This window comes from Odocoileus virginianus, chromosome 4 (genome assembly GCF_023699985.2).
Source record: "Odocoileus virginianus isolate 20LAN1187 ecotype Illinois chromosome 4, Ovbor_1.2, whole genome shotgun sequence".
NCBI lineage: Eukaryota > Metazoa > Chordata > Mammalia > Artiodactyla > Cervidae > Odocoileus > Odocoileus virginianus.
Genome location: NC_069677.1, coordinates 23815731 through 23832951, shown reverse-complemented (window position 1 = coordinate 23832951; position 17221 = coordinate 23815731). Strand labels below are relative to the sequence as shown.

General features: G+C 36.3%; 1 protein-coding gene and 1 non-coding gene across 2 annotated transcripts in view; both read left to right on the top strand.

Moving 5' to 3' along the window:
• Positions 1-17221, top strand: part of MAP3K13 (mitogen-activated protein kinase kinase kinase 13) — a 152636-nt gene that overhangs the window by 12644 nt on the left and 122771 nt on the right. The gene's annotated exons all lie outside the window — the stretch shown is intronic.
• Positions 10799-10905, top strand: LOC139034955 (U6 spliceosomal RNA). Its single transcript, XR_011487516.1, has one exon. It is a non-coding gene; the product is annotated as a U6 spliceosomal RNA (small nuclear RNA).

Below are 17221 nucleotides of genomic sequence, written 5' to 3'. Positions count from 1 at the left end.
ATATAATTTTTAATTTATTAATTTATTAATTTTAATTTAAGAATTTATTAATTTACAAACTTATAATTTATAGTTATAAATTAGATAAATATATAATATATAAATTAAAATATACAAATGTATAATATTATAAATATTAAAACATAATAATAACATTAAATAAAGTGTAGCATTGACATAATAATCACTTATCACTTCCTGGACACGTTCTCTTTACTTTTCTTCCAGTTCATCGCACCCTTCAGACTTTCCTCTTACTTCTCTGACTATTCCTTATGGTCTACTCTGTTTGTCTCTCTTCATTTTTTTGACCTCTAAACACTGGAGTGCCCTAGAGATCAATCCTAGGACCTTATTTCTTTTCTACCTAGACCCATTTCTCTTATCTACTCTCGAAGTTTTAATACCTTAAATACCAAAACATTTTTAATCTCCAGCTTAGACCTCTCCTCTGAGCTCCAGATGTATAAACATCTACCAGCTTAACATCTCCGTTTGTATGTCTAACATTCATCTCAAACTTAACATGTTCAAAACTGAACACCTGATCATCCCTCTCATCAAACTTTTTAATTTTTTTAATCTCAGTAACCAACAATTCTATCATTATTGTTTCTCAGCCTTGGAGTTATCCTTGACGCCCCTCTTTGTCTCATGCCAACCATCTGATCCTTGAGAAAGTCCTGTTGACTCTGCCCTAAACATACAGGCTGGGTCCAGTCACCTCTGCCTCCTAACTTAACCTTCTTTCTTCTACCTTTGCCTTTTTGTGTCAATACAGCAGCCAAAGTGGTCCTGTTAAACAGAAGTAACATCAAGTCATTCTGCTCAAAACTCCAGTAGCTTCCTGTCTGACTAATAAAAACCCGTTGACATGATCTGCTCCTATTCTTCACCAGGTCACCTGTTTCAGCCTTCTCTCTGTTTTAAGGATTTTGCTGGTGCTGTGCCCTGTGCTTGGAATAATCTAGATACCATGTGGCACTTTCCCTCACCTCCTTCAGGATCTGACTCAGAGGTCACACTAGCTACACTCCCGACTCTTCCTCCCAGCCACCACACACATACTTCTTAATCCCTTTTCTTGCTTTCTTTTTCTCCTTCTCACTATATAATATTCCATATATTTTCCTTATTTATCTTGTCTACTTCTTTCTCCCAGCTCTAATATATAAGCTGCATGTGAGCAGAGTGATTTGCTTTGTCTTTTTCATTCTCTGCTGTAACCCTAGTGCTAGAACAGGGTTGAACTCATAGTATTAAATAAATATTCGTTGAATGAATGAATGAATCATGTATGAAATTGCTCAAGTGGTTGAATATAGTGTTGTTTAATTGTCTTAATGTGGCTGAATATAAAATAATTAGAGGTTTTTTGTTTACTGAAATCAAAGTATTTTTGATATGGGAAAAATCCCATTTAAGCCGAGACTTTCTCACAATGTCAGTGTATGTTTATACTCATTCAATGACTACTTATCAAACCCTGGATATTTTCAGGTATGCTGTCAGTATGCAGTTAAGAAATAGTGCTTTCAATAGGTTTGTTGCTGTTCAGTCGCTCAGTCATGTCCGACTCTTTGAGACCCCATGGACTGCAGCATGTCAGTCTTCCTTGTATTTCACCATCTCCTGGAGCTTGCTCAAACTCATGTCCGTTGAGTCAGTGATGCCATCCAACCATCTTGTCCTCTGTCATCCTCTTCTCCTCCTGCCTTTAATCTTTCCCAGCATCAGGGTCTTTTCCAACGAGTCAGCTGTTCATATCAGGTGATCAAAGCATTGGAGCCTCAGCTTCAGCATCAGTCCTTCCAATGAATATTCAGGGTTGATTTCCTTTAGGATTGACTGGTTTGATCTCTTTGCAATCCAAAGGACTCTCAAGAGTCTTCTCCAACACCACATTTCAGAAGCATCAATTCTTCGGCACTCAGCCTTCTTTATGGTCCAACTTTCACGTCCATACATGACTACTGGAAAAACCATAGCTTTGACTATACAGACCTTTATTGGCAAAGTAATGTCTCTGCTTTTTGATATGCTGTCTATGTTTGTCATAGCTTTTCTTCCAAGGGGCAAGCGTCTTTTAATTTCATGGCTGCAATCACCATATGCAGTGATTTTGGAGCCCAAGAAAATAAAGTCTGTCACTGTTTTCATTGTTTCCCCATCTATTTGCCATCAATAGGTTAGATCTAAGTAAATTACTCTTGAATGGGTAACATAAATATAGTCAATAAGTAGTAGTAGTTTTTTTCCTAAACCTGCCATAGCATGTAAAAATAGATGTATATAAAATGGTAGTTAATTTACTTGGAGAAAATAAGAGTGCATGTATAAATAAAAAATCACTGAATGAAGAAAGCTCAAGAAGAAAAGATTGACTTCCGAATTTTTATGTGCTATAATGCAGTTGCCCTTGAAACCATGTGGTATTAGTGCAGATAAGTCAAAATATAAGGAGCAAGACTGAAACCAAAATTAGATACATCAGTATTAAGAGGATTATTTTGAAAAACAAAAACTTTACCTGTAAATCAGAAATTAGCATGGTTCCAATTCAAGAAAAGCACTAGTGTATGTACTGCACATGCATATATGGAATGAAGACAAAGATGGAAACAAATACCAAGATAAAGATTTGTGAAATCAAGTTGTTCAGAGATTGTTTAATAAGCATGGAACATTTAAGTGATAACATTTTCTTAGTATACATAATTTATGCCAAAATTAAAAGTATTAATAAACAGAGCAAGTAAAGTGCTTTCTGGACATGGTTTTAGATATTAAAAAAACCATTTACAATTACATATGGAAATTAAGTAAAAATCTTTTAAATCTTAAGTTCATATTAAACTATGGGAGGAGAATTTTGCTTCTGTTTAAGATATAGAAAGTTGCAAAGAGAACATTTCTCTCACTCCTAACATTAGAAAAACCTGATAATCCATAAAGACATAACTTTTCTTGAGTCCATGAGAGAGTTGGGTTCACAAGGCAGTCAGGTAAACTAAAATTCCAAAGACAAGCCCTTCTGAGAAGAGATGGGGCACAGAACTGTTTTTACCTTTGGCAGAGAATGGGAGGAAGCAGTGACCCGCATAAAAGGGTGGTTGCTAAAGAAAAAGTTAAAATTTTAATGAATTCTTGATGTCTGAATATGGGGCTAGAATAACAGTCTAGGATAACTGGGAGCCCCAGACACAAGGGAGTCTACACTCACTCAAGCTCTTTTCTATAGATCCCTTGTATTAATATCCTAGGGCTGCCAAAACACAAGTGCCACGAACTGGAATGAGCTAAAACACCAGCAGTTCTATCATATTTCTGGATGCAAGAAGTCCAAAATTGAAGAGTTGGCTGTGCTGTCTGTCTCTCTGAAGAATGTAGGAAAGAATCTACTCCATGCCTTTGTCTCTCTCTTTTTTAAAAAATTTATATTGGATAGTTTTTATTATTTTTAATTTTTGTTTTATGTCGAAGTATAGTTTATCTCCTTGCATTTCTCCTGACTTCTGGTTTGCTGACAGTTCTCAGTATTGCTTGCTTTGTGACAGCATAGCTCTAATCTCTGCCTTCATCTTCACATGACTGCCTTCTTCATGTGTGTGTGTCTGTGTCTCTGTTGCACCTTCCCGACATCTTAACCATTAAAGTGTACAGTAGTGTTACCTATATGCACACTGCACAGCATATAAGTTTTGGCATGTTGTGTTCTCGTTTCATTTGTCTCAAGATATCTCCTAATTTCCCACGTGTTTTCTTCCTTGATGCGTTGGCAGTTCATAATGTGTTGAATTTCCACATATTTATGCATTTTCCCGTTTGTGTTCTTCAGCTCCTGAAGTTGTTTGGTTCTTTTTTTTATACTTTATCTTTGCTGACAGTCTTGTTTTGTTCATGCATCATTTTCCTGATTTTCTTTAGTTGTCTGTGTTCTTGTGTAGCGCATTGAGCATCTTTAAGATGATTATTTTCATTCTTTGTCAGGTAATTCATGAACCTCCATTTCTTTAAGGTCAGTTTCTGGAGATTTATTTTGTTCCTTTGGTTGAGCCATGTTTCCTCCTTTCTTCATATGCCTTGTTGTTTTCTGCTGGAATTTGCACATTTAAAATAACCTGCTACCTCTCCCAGTTCTAGGGACTGGCTTCATAAGGGGAAGACCATCACCAGTCAGCTCTATTAAAGATTCTGGGAACCTCTCAAACCTTGTGTGAAAATGCAACTTCTCTGAGCTTGTATGTATTGTATTGTAAGATCTTATGGAAAAACCCAAATGAACTTTGACCAAACAAGTATGTACCTTCCCGATTAGCTTCTTTTTCAGGAGTTTGTAACCTTTTGCTCCCTCTGGTGTTGATCTGTAGTATTACTGGTTTTCTGGTGCTAGAACCATTCTGAGCTCTCTTCTGTTCTCAGTGGGACTTGACTTCCTAGGAGTTGAGTCAGAGGTGTTTCGTGTTAACCAATTTTGTGTCTCAAATTTATGTCTATAAAGAGCTCAAAAGAGTGAAATTTTGATCTGAGTAATACCTTAGGACTTTCTCCTACTTTAGAATGACTTTTCTGGGGAATATTCCTAGTAGTACTCGTTGCTTCCATTCTTTGAGAATGTTAACCTTGCAGTCCCATGCATCTACTGTCATTTCCTGAGACATCTTTGCTTATTTTCTTTTTTTTTTTTTTTCTTTGCTTATTTTCTTACCAGCCCAGGAAGGTCTTCAAGACTTCACATTCTCTTTAGTTATTGTTTGACTCTCCTTTCCTTCTCATTCTGCTGTTTTGAAAGAATTTCTGTGCTTTTTTGGTTGAAATTAAGAGAAAGAAGAAAGGATGGGGGAGGGAGGGATTTAGACACATTTTTTTAAAATATGGTGGTTCTTTGTATTTGTGGAGATAATTTATTAAAAAATTAATTGCATCACTGTTTTATTTTGTTTTTTTGTGGTTTTTTTGCATCACTGTTTTAAAAGAAAAAGAATAATCTGAAGTTCTATTAAGAGGAAAATGGATGAATGAACTTCAGTTCATTCACTGTAATAAATTTCATCAGTGCATTATAGAGCTTTTATCAACATGGATCAGTCTCAAAAAAATATTGCGTAAAATAAGTTTCAGGAGGATCTTACAAACTTTCATAAAGACGAAAAATAGTACAGTTGACCCCTTGAATAACATGAGGACTAAGGACACTGACCCCTACACAGTCAAAAATCCACATATAACTTTTGACGCCCCTGAAATTTAACTACTAATAGCTTATTATTGACAGAAAGTCTCACCTATAACATGAACAGTCAATTTACATGTATTTTCTATGTTATATGTATTATGTGTTGTATTCTTTTTTTTAATTGGAGGCTAATTACAATATTATAGTGGCTTTCGCCATACATCAATGTGAATCAGCCACGGGTTATTCTTATAGTAAAGTAAGCTAGAGAAAAGAAAGTATTATCAAGGAGATCATAAGGAAGAGAAAATATAGGTATAGTTGTTTGGTCGCTAAGTCATATGCAACTCTTTGCAGCCCCATGAACTGTAGCCCGCCAGGCTCTTCTGTCCTTGGGATTTCCCAGGCAAGAATACTGAAGTGGGTTGTCATTTCCTTCTCTAACAGGTGCAGTCCTGTATACTTAGTGGCTCAGTCCTGTCTGACTCTCTGCGACCCCATGGACTGTAGCCCACCAGGCTCCTCTGTCTGTGGGGATTCTCTGGGCAAGAATACTGGAGTGGATTGCCATGCCCTCCTCAAGGAGACCTTCCCAACCCAGGGATCAAACCCAGGTCTCCTGCATTGCAGGCGGATTCTTTACCCTCTGAGCCACCAGAGAAGCCCGATAGGTACAGTACTGTACCGTATTTATCAATACCATGTATTTACATCTGTTTACAAGATGAGCCATCTGTCTGTCAGTACCTACATCAATATTGTATTATGTGATACAAAACATGGTAGATGTTATCTATATTACTAACACTGGACATCAAAAATGAAAAAATAATGAGATAATGTGAAAAAGAAATTCATATTTATACAGATATAACAATTTGTATATTGATAATGAAGAAGTAGCAGGATGACTGCTTTATGGAAGCCAAATGTAATCAGTATGATTGCTTCATGGTAGTTCAGCCTATACACTAATGAATGAATCATTATAAAATTTTCATGGCATAGAATATTAGTATATTATTCATAATGTAATATTAGAAACACTTAAAAAAAATCTTACCTATGATAATTAGCTATTTCTCCATTTAGAGAGACAGGCATAGTGTATGTTAATGTAATTCTCTAACACATTTTTATATTAAATATCACTCACCTTATGCCCATGTTAGGATAGACTAGTATCTATATGTAGTTTTATGCATTCATGACATTACTTTTTATTAAGTTTTTCAATATTTCTAGGCTATCTGGTTCACCTGTGAGTTTTTTCAAATTGTCACAGATTTCCAATAATTTTTCCAGTATATTTATTGAAATTCATGTGTGAGTGGACCCACACAGTTCAAACCTGTGTTGTTCAAGGACCCACTGTACTTTTGGGGGGATGATGAACACTATATTCAGAATAATGATTTAAGTCTTATAAGTATGTGAATTTGCATGGGTACCAAGAGTGTTTGAAAATTTGTCTATTTTGGAAATTATCTGACAGAATTATGGAAAGATGAGATAGTGGTGGGAAAGGGGTGAGTTTTAAAGTTGACTTATAGATTAAAATTGGAAAGCTCTTTGGACTCTTAGGCAGCTCTGGAGGCTGGTTGGCTACTTTCTCTACTTGTCTCCCATGGCCTCTGGATTCTAACCGAGGAATGATCTTACGGAGTCTGTTAGTCACAGTGTGATAGGGAATGCTGCCATGGGAATACCCCTGTTTCAAGCATGGGTCCCTGGGTTAGGACCGCAGGATATGTTCACACAAAATAATGTTTCTCCGAAAGGGGCAATGGAGTGCAGCAGTTCCTAAGAGATGAAGACACAGTCCTTCACCTACTGCAGTTTGCCCTTTCTCAGCTTCCTGTGCATCTCTGTCACTGTATTATCACATGGCACTGTAATTGATACATATCTGCCAGTCTTACTAGATTGTTAGTTCTTCAAGCACTCATTCTTAAGTACATGGTAGGTGCCTAATGAATGTTTGTGGAATGAATGCAAATGAGCATACCCTTCCAAGAGATATAATACAATTAGTAAAAATATGTAGGTATACCTTGGTATATGAAAGTGAAAAGTGAAAGTCACTCAGTAGAGTCTGACTCTTTGCAACCCCATGGGACTTTACAGTCCATGGAATTCTCCAGGCCAGAATACTGGAGTGGGTAGCCTTTGCCTTCTCCAAGGGATCTTCCCAACCAAGGGGTCGAACCCAGATCTCCTGCATTGCAGGCGGATTTCTTTACCAGCTGAGCCAAAGGGAAGCCCAAGAATACTGGAGTGGGTAGCCTGTCCCTACTCCAGTGGATCTTCCTGACCCAGGAATCAAACTGGGGTCTCTGGCATTGCAGGCAGATTCTTTTACCAACTGAGCTATTAGGGAAGCCCTGGTATATGAAATATGTAGCCAAATGGGATCTTTTTTCATAACTGATGTATATGTTACACATTAGAACAATGGTTATCAAACATTAGAATCATCCTGGAGGAGTAATTTAACAAAAAACAGATTGTGTGTATATATGCATGCATGCATGCACATGTTTTAACAAAAACACAACTGCTAGGCCCTAACCTAGAGTGTCTAATTCAGTAGGTCTGGGTGGGGCCTGAGAATTTACATTTCTAACAAGTACTCAGGTGGTACTGATGCTGCTGGTCCAGAGACCATAAGTTGAGAATCATTGCATTAGAAAAATCCTGGGAAAAGAATATGGAGATGCACAATGAAAACAGCAAAATCACATATCTCTTTCCTCTAAGTATCACTCCTTTGGAAATGCCTCCTAAAGAAATTGAAAAAAAAAAGAGCAAAAGCAAATTATTATAACAAACAAATTTTGCTACTGTGCTGTATTGCAAGTGGACTATTAACGACCATTGCTTCCGAGTCCTACTTTATAAAGTGGGGATAACAGTATATTTTTAAATTGGAAGTATCTCACAGGGTTATTGTGAAGATTAAGTTTTCAGAACAATGTCTGGGTTATTACATATTAGCTATTCTTTTATTTTTGGTTAATAAGTTACAAAACTAACCATAGTGAAGAAGAGAGAGAGAGGCCTGAGCTTCAGAAGATAATCAATGTAAGAGTTGATATAAGAAGTCAGTGAGAGAAAATGTTAGTCACTCAGTCGTGTCTGACTCTTTACAACCCCATGGACTGGAGCCCACGAGGTTCCTCTGTTCATGGAAAGAGGAAGAATACTGAAGCGGGTTGCCATTCCCTTCTCCAGGGGGTCTTCCTGACTCAGGGATTGAACCTGGGTCTCCCACATTGCAGACAGATTCTTTACCATCTGAGCCACCAAGGAAGCCCCGCTAAGAGAAAACTCTAAACAAAAAAGGCACAAGATATTTTTCCGTTACATGTGAAAATGAAATTGTACCTTAGAAGCCAAAAGACCTCTTAACTTTGCATTTGAGAGTTTACTGTTTGGGAACTCTATTCATTATGCTGTAATGTCCTATATGGGAAAAGAATCTTAAGACTAGATATATACACATGGTATTGTTAAAAGTTTTTTTTTTTTTTCTTTTTACTAACTAGATGAGGATTATGAGGTAGAGACAGAAGAGAGAAGCGCTTGGGAGAAAGCAATTTTGATTATCTAGTTTTTCCTTCCTCCCTGCCTCCAGCCTGTACTCTTTTATTCCAGCTTCATTTCAAAAATCAGGTTGCAGTTGTACATGAAATTATTATCCCATTTACTGTGCCTTCCTAAATTGGAGGCCATAGGGACTGAGAACATTGTGAGCTGTAATTATTGTGATGTCATGCTAATGGTTTAAAATTTTTCTTTAAAAAATATTTTATATTCTTTAGATAGTACTGAAGCCATTCCAGCCACTATTATAAAATAGTGCTGAGATATTCTAGGAAAAATATCAAGGAGCAGCCCTCCCTTTGCTGAACTTGCCCTGATACTCTTCCCCCATTCACTCTTGTGTACCAATTCATCTCAACTTCTGAAATACGAATATATTCTGTCGAAACTGAGATTATGAAATGTTTTATTTTTTCTTTTTTTTTTTTTTTCTTCCTGTGCTGTAAACAGCATTTGAGAGCAAGGTAGATGACTGGGCTCAAATTCCAGAGCATACTTATCGTACTTGTACTTTCACCTTCTGAAAATTAGGGAGAGAAGTGCCAAGGGTGAAACTAGGGGTGTGGCCTAGATTGGGGAGATATTTTGTTTCTATTCCACATAATTCCCACTGTTGCTTATACTCTGTATTGATTTTCTGTGGTTCAGGGTTGGTTTCAGGACTGCCTCACACTTGAAAGGACAGGTTTTGCCATAAGCCTTTTCACAGTAAATCTGAAATAACTTCCTCTTGGTGAAAATAGGTATTTTAGAAAATCTGAAATAAAGCAGAAACAATAAGTGCTCTATTATTATGCAGGTAAGTATGCTAATATAACAGGAATTAAATGTGTGGACTCAGATTCTCACTTCAGCATGATATATTGACATACTTAAAAATTGGGCTTTGATAGCTTGGAGCTATACAGGGTGAATTTCTTGAATTGGGTGAATATGTGAAGTTTTTCTGTGTATAATTGACCCTATAAATATATACTGTCAAATACAATTAAATTTGATCTTTTCTTAAATGGTCTAAGGGAAAAAAGCATTTCATTTTGTGTAAAGTTTATTGATTCATCAGCAATAAAAACCTGAGTTCAAGGTACAGAGACAGACACCACTTGGCATGCCATTATAATGTGTCATGTGAAAGTAGTTTCTGTTTGAAATTTCCAGATAGATACTCCAGAACTGACAGGGGAATTCCAGCAAGGTCACTCACCTATTCAAATTTTAAAGAAAGCAAAATAGCAAAGGAAAAAAAAAATGCCTTCATGTAATCATTAACCTATTTGCTTTTAAGTAGCTCTCTTTTTTCTTTTTTAAATATTGAAAGGAGAGCTCAAACTGGGTTTCCTTTATGTTCCAAATCAAAAATAATAAATTTAATTAACTTGGAAGTTAAGTTTATATCTCTGTGGCCTATTATAACTCTTCTGCATTGGCAAAATATCCAATGCTTAGGAAAATAGCTTCCCAATGTCTAGCCCTTAAAACACAAAAAGACAGAGTAGAGGCAGGAATTCTTCAACTGTTTTCATTGCGTTTTCTTTGATAGTTATATCAGATGAAACAGATCTAGTTCTTGCTCTTGAGGCTTAATAACCTGCCCTTAAGTGACACTGAGAAGCAGGCATTTGACTAAGCAAACATGGCTGGATGTACATGGTGAATTAAAGTATTGTCAGTCCATAAATGTCTTTTGTGTGGCCTAAATACACAATGAAATGTGAACTGTTTAGAAAATAGCAAGAGTTATTCATCCATAGGCTGACAGTTTATTCAGTCCTGATTCTTTAAATCTGTGTTTTATTTAATGTTAACATTTGCATATGTAGTGCTTTCTAAAATGATAGCATATTGAATTTAGTCTTAACTTTTTGTTATTGTAGAGCTTACAAATTTTTCCTGTTGCAAACTGTGTATGCGTTTGTAGAGAAAGGTTCAGTGTCTGACCTGTGGTGTTCTGTCTAGTTTGATGTTTTCTGTCCCTCCTGTTGCATGCACCTCATACTGTTTCAGAGATCCCAAATGGTGCTCGCTTCGGCAGCACATATACTAAAATTGGAACGATACAGAGAAGATTAGCATGGCCCCTGCGCAAGGATGACACGCAAATTCGTGAAGCGTTCCATATTTTTAGAAAAAAAAAAAAAAAGAGAGATCCCAAATGATCTGCTCTGCTGCTGCACAGAGTAGGGCTTTTATAAAAGATGTTTATTAAACACTGAGTAAATATAAAATATTTATAAAATATCTGTAACGCTTATGGAATAACTATATTCAGAACATATGTGTCCCTGCTGCCCAGTTTTACAAAAGCAATATGACCATTATTCTCTAATATCTCCTGTGCACTCCTCTGTGATCCCAAGCTTTTCATCCTCCCTCAGAGGTAACCAACGTTCTGATTTTTTTTTTTTTTTGGCCACAATCTGCAACTTGTGGAATCTCAGTTCCCCAACCAGGGGTGGAAACTGTGCCCCCTGCAATAGAATCACAGTGTCCTTACCTCTGGACCACCAGAGAATTTTGTGTTAATAATTTTCTTGCCTTTTTCAGTGGTTTTATCACAAATCTGTGTATCCTTAAACTGTTTATTTATTAATTTTATTTGTTCTTGAGTTTTATAAAAATAGAATTATATTGTATGTATTTTTCTGGGACTTAACTTTTTTTGTGTTCAGTGTTACAGTCTTAGATCTATCCATATCAGTGCATATAGTTGTTGTTCATTAGTTTTCACTGATGTATAACTTTGCATCATATGAGTATTCCAGAATTTATTAGCAGAGGAGTTGATTGGTGAACATATGAGATAGTCCATGTTTAGTTATTATGAACATTGCTCCTATATGTATACATATTCCTGAATATATATACATGCCACATACATGTAAGAACTTCTCAGTGTTTCCCAACCCTTTTCATGCCATAGCACACATGGAAAATTATAGATAATATTTGTATAAACTTTCCATTACAGGAATGAAGCTGTGTCTCTGACCTGGGGGCTTCTTCTTGGCTGAAGGGTTGAGGAGATCCATATCTGGGCACCCCTGTGAGATCCACCCCTGGGCACCCTCCATTTATTGCCCTCCAGGGTACCATGGGACAGCAGTTAGGAAGCTGGGTTGAGGTGTGTACCTGGGAATTAAATTGCTGGTTGTAGGAACATGCTTCTTCATCTTTTCTAGATCATAACAAATTGCTTGGTGACACTAGTAATTCCATTTAACTGACATCCAAAGTGCTTGTATCAATTCTCTTTCCTTGAATATATATTTAGGACAGAAAGGGAATCACTGAGAATTCTACCACTCTCATGATAATTAAGGTCAAGTAGGAAAACAAAATAATGTATTATTCCCTAGGATATCAATTCAGATTTGCTTTCTCAAAACATGAGAATGTCAGCATTTCTTTAAGAAGTGACAGCAGAGAGTTATAGGAAGTAGATGATGTTAAGAAGTGACAACATGCCTCTGTAATTTGTAATTAACTGTGAAAGCTAACAGTTCCAGGCTGAATGAAATACGTGTGAAAGCTGTAATTTTGTCTTTCAGGTTCAGTGCTGCATTAACTTTTTGTTTCTTAGCCTCAAGAGGTACTTTCAGACAAGGTATGCAAGGTAGAGTAGTGAAAGCTATTTGCTATGTTGGTAACTTTTATTGGGTTGGCCAAAAAGTTTGTTCAGGTTTTTCAGTAGCATCTTACAAAAACCCAAATGAACTTTTTGGCCAACCCTATAGCTTAGAGATTCAAACATTTAGAAAAGAAGCTGGTTTAACTATTCTTAAAATTGATTTTCTTTCAAATAGTAAAAAATCCTTAAGTATCAGAATTACAGTAGGGTAGTAAATGATGTTGATGTTAATTTCTTCCTTCAGATGACATTAGACTAGATAGTTGATTTTTTAAAAATTACTAATCCTACATAGTTTGCCATGACATTTTCAAGAAGTGCCTATATATCACCTACACTGTTACTGCTCTAATGGTTTTCTCACACAAAAGCTTTAAAAGAAATCTTTACTTGGTGGAAGTATTGCCTTGTGGTTTGTGGACCAAGGCTGTTTCAAATTATATGGAAAATATCAGAGCAAAGCTTTCAAATATATACTTAGCCTGGTTTGTGAAGAACTAATGCCAAAGTAGTATGTTAATTTACTTGGCAGCAAATTACATATGAAAACTACACTTGCATTTTACCAATAGACCATGCACTACACATCAGCCAAGATTTCAGCTGTTTTGTTATAAATTAGAATTTAAAGCATAGTCACCAATTCTTGCATCAACATCTATGTTTACAATATATGTCTGTATGTGTATGCTTATATATACATTTATGCATGTGTACATACACACATACCACACATACATACATATTTACCCTATGTATATATATAAATTGTATACATGTCTGTATATTTACACACATATATATGTAAATAGTAATGAACTTCCCTGGTGGCTCAGAGGTTAAAGCGTCTGCCTCCAATGTGGGAGACCCAGGTTTGATCCCTAGGTAGGGAAGATCCCCTGGAGAAGGCAATGACAACCCACTCCAGTACTCTTGCCTGGAAAATCCCATGGACGGAGGAGCCTGGTAGGCTGCAGCCCATGGGGTCGCTAGGAGTCGGACACGACTGAGCGACTTCACTTTCACTTTCATATGTATATGGTATTGGTTGGTACATAGTATATATTCATCATTCTCAAATAGCATTAATAAAGCATCTAAGTATAGTTGACAGTGTGACTTCCTTCTCAGTGTGTAGCCAAGCTTACCTATAGACATCAAAGGTAAATAAGTTACATGAATAGAAATATCAAATAATGGCAAATATGATAAATCCAATATTTTGTTCATTATTTTTCTTCTTTGAATGTGAAATGTTTATTGTAATTTGCCATGTGGGGCCATAGTTCACTGAGCTATTTTTAAAATTATCGTTACCTTGAGTTTTAGTAACAATACCACATTTCAGGATAGCTGACCATTACATTGATGCTTCTCAGCTTTCTGCCCAAGTGCCCCTTTGTGGAAGTAGAGAGTGAATTTGTAGCCCTAAAAGTAAGAAGGTAACCCCATGCTTGAAAGTTTAGGAACTGTTTGAATTTTAGAAACATGCAGATTTTGTATTCTTCTCTCCTGTTTGTATATTTTCCTCCTAATGAAGCTGATTCTACAAAACAGTCTATGCCGTAGCTTCATATACCCAGTTTGAGAAGCATGATAATAAATGGAATCCCATTTCTTGAAGGCCTTTGACTCAGAATTGCTTTCTTCTAAGAAAACTTCGATTTTTGTGATCTGGGTTCCATTTAGGCTTCACCGAAAGTGAAAAGGTCTCTTGAGTGACCTCCTTTGCCATCAGTTCTCTCTCTTTTTACCCCATCGTGTTGTGGTCTTTTGTATATCCTCATTTCTTGTACAGTGCATTTGATGGAATACTTCTTTGATCTTCTATCTTGGTTTCCCAGAAATTACCGTACCATGCTTGTTCTCAAAACCCTCTGCCCATCCTTCCCTGTCTCCTCTGCTACTATGCTCTTCCCCCAGTTGTGTTTCTGTTCTGTGTCTCACCTTTGGCCTCTCCTCACTCTGTATCACCTTTCTCAGCTATCCCAGTCTGTCCTCTCCCCTGAACTCTCATCCTCTAATATTCAGAGGCCTTTTGGACAATTGAACTAAAACATTTAGGGTCACTCTCACATCCCCAGTGCCTTGCATAGTGCCTGGCGTAGTAAGTACCAACAAATATTTGCTGAATGAATTAATTAAATGTATCTCATTCCCCTTCAAACCAGCTTCCTTTTCCAATTTTCATCTTTTGTCCCTAGTTTCATTATTCTTATCTCTCTCTACTACTGCAAAATATTTTATTTTTTCCTTCTGAAATATGTTATGACTGTGTTAGTTCTTTTCATTGTGTTTTCATGACTTTTACCCTCAGGCAGGCCTTCATCACCTCATGCCAGGATTACTCCCACAGTTTCTCATCTGGCCTCTTTGATTCTAATCTGTCCTCTTTCCAAGCTGTTTCCACCATAGCTGCCCTATTAACTTGTTAAATGTTTCTTGTTTTAATAAACTTTTTATTTAGGGAGTAGTTTTAGATTTACAGAAAAGTTGCAAAAATAGTACCTTCACCTAGTTTCTCAGATGTTAACATCTTATGTAACCATGGCTCATTTGTCAAAATTAAGAAATTAACAGTGGTACGTGACTATTAACTAAAATCCAGACTTTATTTGTTTTTTGCTAGATTTTTTACCACTCTACTTTTTCTTTTCCAGGATGCCATATTGCCACTTAGCTTATCTATATTTTTTAAGTAGGTAGCACCAGCTTGGGTAAAAATTCAGAAAAGACAAAAGGATGCATAAGTCTCCTTCCCACCTTTGAACCATAGCTACCAGTCCCTTCCCTAGAGAGAACCCACTGTTTCTGGATTCTTGGATGTTCTTCCAGAGAGATTTTCAGTGTATTCTGTCTCTCTCTCTCTGTCAAACATACACACGCAAATAGTTGCATTCTACATATAGTGCTCTGTACTTTACCTTTTTAAACTTAATACAGCTTGATCACTCTTTATCAGTAACATACATTTGCCTTGTTTTCTTACTCCACTGGGAATCTGCACTATAATTTACCAGTTCCCTTCTTATTGACACGTTTAACTTTTGCAAACAATGCTGCAGTGAATATTTATGGACACGTTATCATTTTATATATGTATTTTTTAGTTATTGCTGGGTCAGAGGGGCTATGTATTCATAATTTGATTGCCAATTTGCTTTTCAGTGGTTTTACCAATTTATCATCCATTATTTACCCATAACTTCACCAACACTGTGCCTTATGTGACTTTGAACTTTGCCAATTTGATAGGTTAAAATATAGGTTAAAATGATGTCATTGTATTTTGAACTGTATTTCTCTTATAATGAATGAGATAGAGAGTCTTTCTATATATTTAAGAGCCATTTATATTTCTTCTTTTGTGAACTGTTCATATAACTTTGCCCATTTTTCAATTTGGTTATCAATGTACTCATTATTTTATTTTCCTTCTTTAAAATATTTCAATTTTACATATTTTCTAATATATTAAGTTTAAATCCTAGTTCCCTTTTCAAGACTTTACATCATATGTCTCAACCCTAGTTTTACACTACTTTCCAACAGTCACTGCTGCCGTGATGAGTCTGGGTCTTACACTCTCACAAGGGCACACAGTACTCACCCCAGCCTTCTTTCATAGTGGCCCCCATCTCCCCCCTCCACTATGTCTCTGCTTTTGAGACAGAGATTGTTTTCACTTCCTACAATTGGGAAAACTTCCTTTTAATTTCAAGTAGACTTCTGGAAAGAATAATTAACTGATAGTTTGTAAATTCTTATAAAAGAAAATGATAATCACTGAGACAGCACTGAAAAACAGAACAACTGCTGACATCAAACTAACCACATCTCCATTTCCAGAAGAGTTCTAGTGGATTGGTATGCTGTAGACATATCTTTATTTATTAAGGCATTGATTTTATCCTTCTGATATACTTGAGAAGTTAAAAACAGTATAGGCTACGTGAGAGTAAGTGTTTTTTATAGCTGATCAGACTTGTGTACCCAAAGAGTATTGATTTATGGACCGAGGTCAAATTGAAGATCTCTAATAATAGGGCTCTATTCTCTGTTTCAGAATTCTGTTCTTCGTCTTGATTAATCAGTGTTTATTTATTAATAACTTGATAAATACATGTATTTATTAATAACTTGATAAATACATGGAGATTAAGTCAGTGAAGTTAGGGTTAAAAAGATATTTCTGATGACAGAGTACAGAGGCGTGATTCAAAATTACCTTAATATTAGAAGGATGGGCTAAGGGGGGAAGGATGGGGCGAAGGGATACTTATGGAGTTTGGGATGGACATGTACACACTGCTATATTTAAAATGGGTAACCACCAAAGACTTACTGTATAGCACATGGAACTCTGTTCAGAGTTATATGGTAGCCTGGATGGAAGGGAAGTTTGGGGGAGAATGGATACATGTATATGTATGGCTGAGTCCCTTCATTGTTCACCTAAAGCTATCACAACATTGTTAATTGGCTATACCTCAATACAAAATGAAAAGTTATAAAGAAAAAAAAAGCAAGCTGCCAAGTTTGTCAGATTGTTAAAACAAAGTTTTAAGTTTTTCTTTTCTTCATCAGACTTCATTTGGCATATTCTATCAGTTTGGAGGTTATGTTTTCAAAAAGACATTTTGAAATTAAAGTACCTATATTTCTATTGCTGCCAAAGAAAGTGGTCACAAGCTTAGTGGCTTAAAACAACACAAATTTATTATCTAACAGTTCTGTAAGTCAAATATCCAATGTGGGTCTCATGAGGCTAAAACCAAAATTTTTTCAGGGCCATGTCCCTTTCCAGAGGC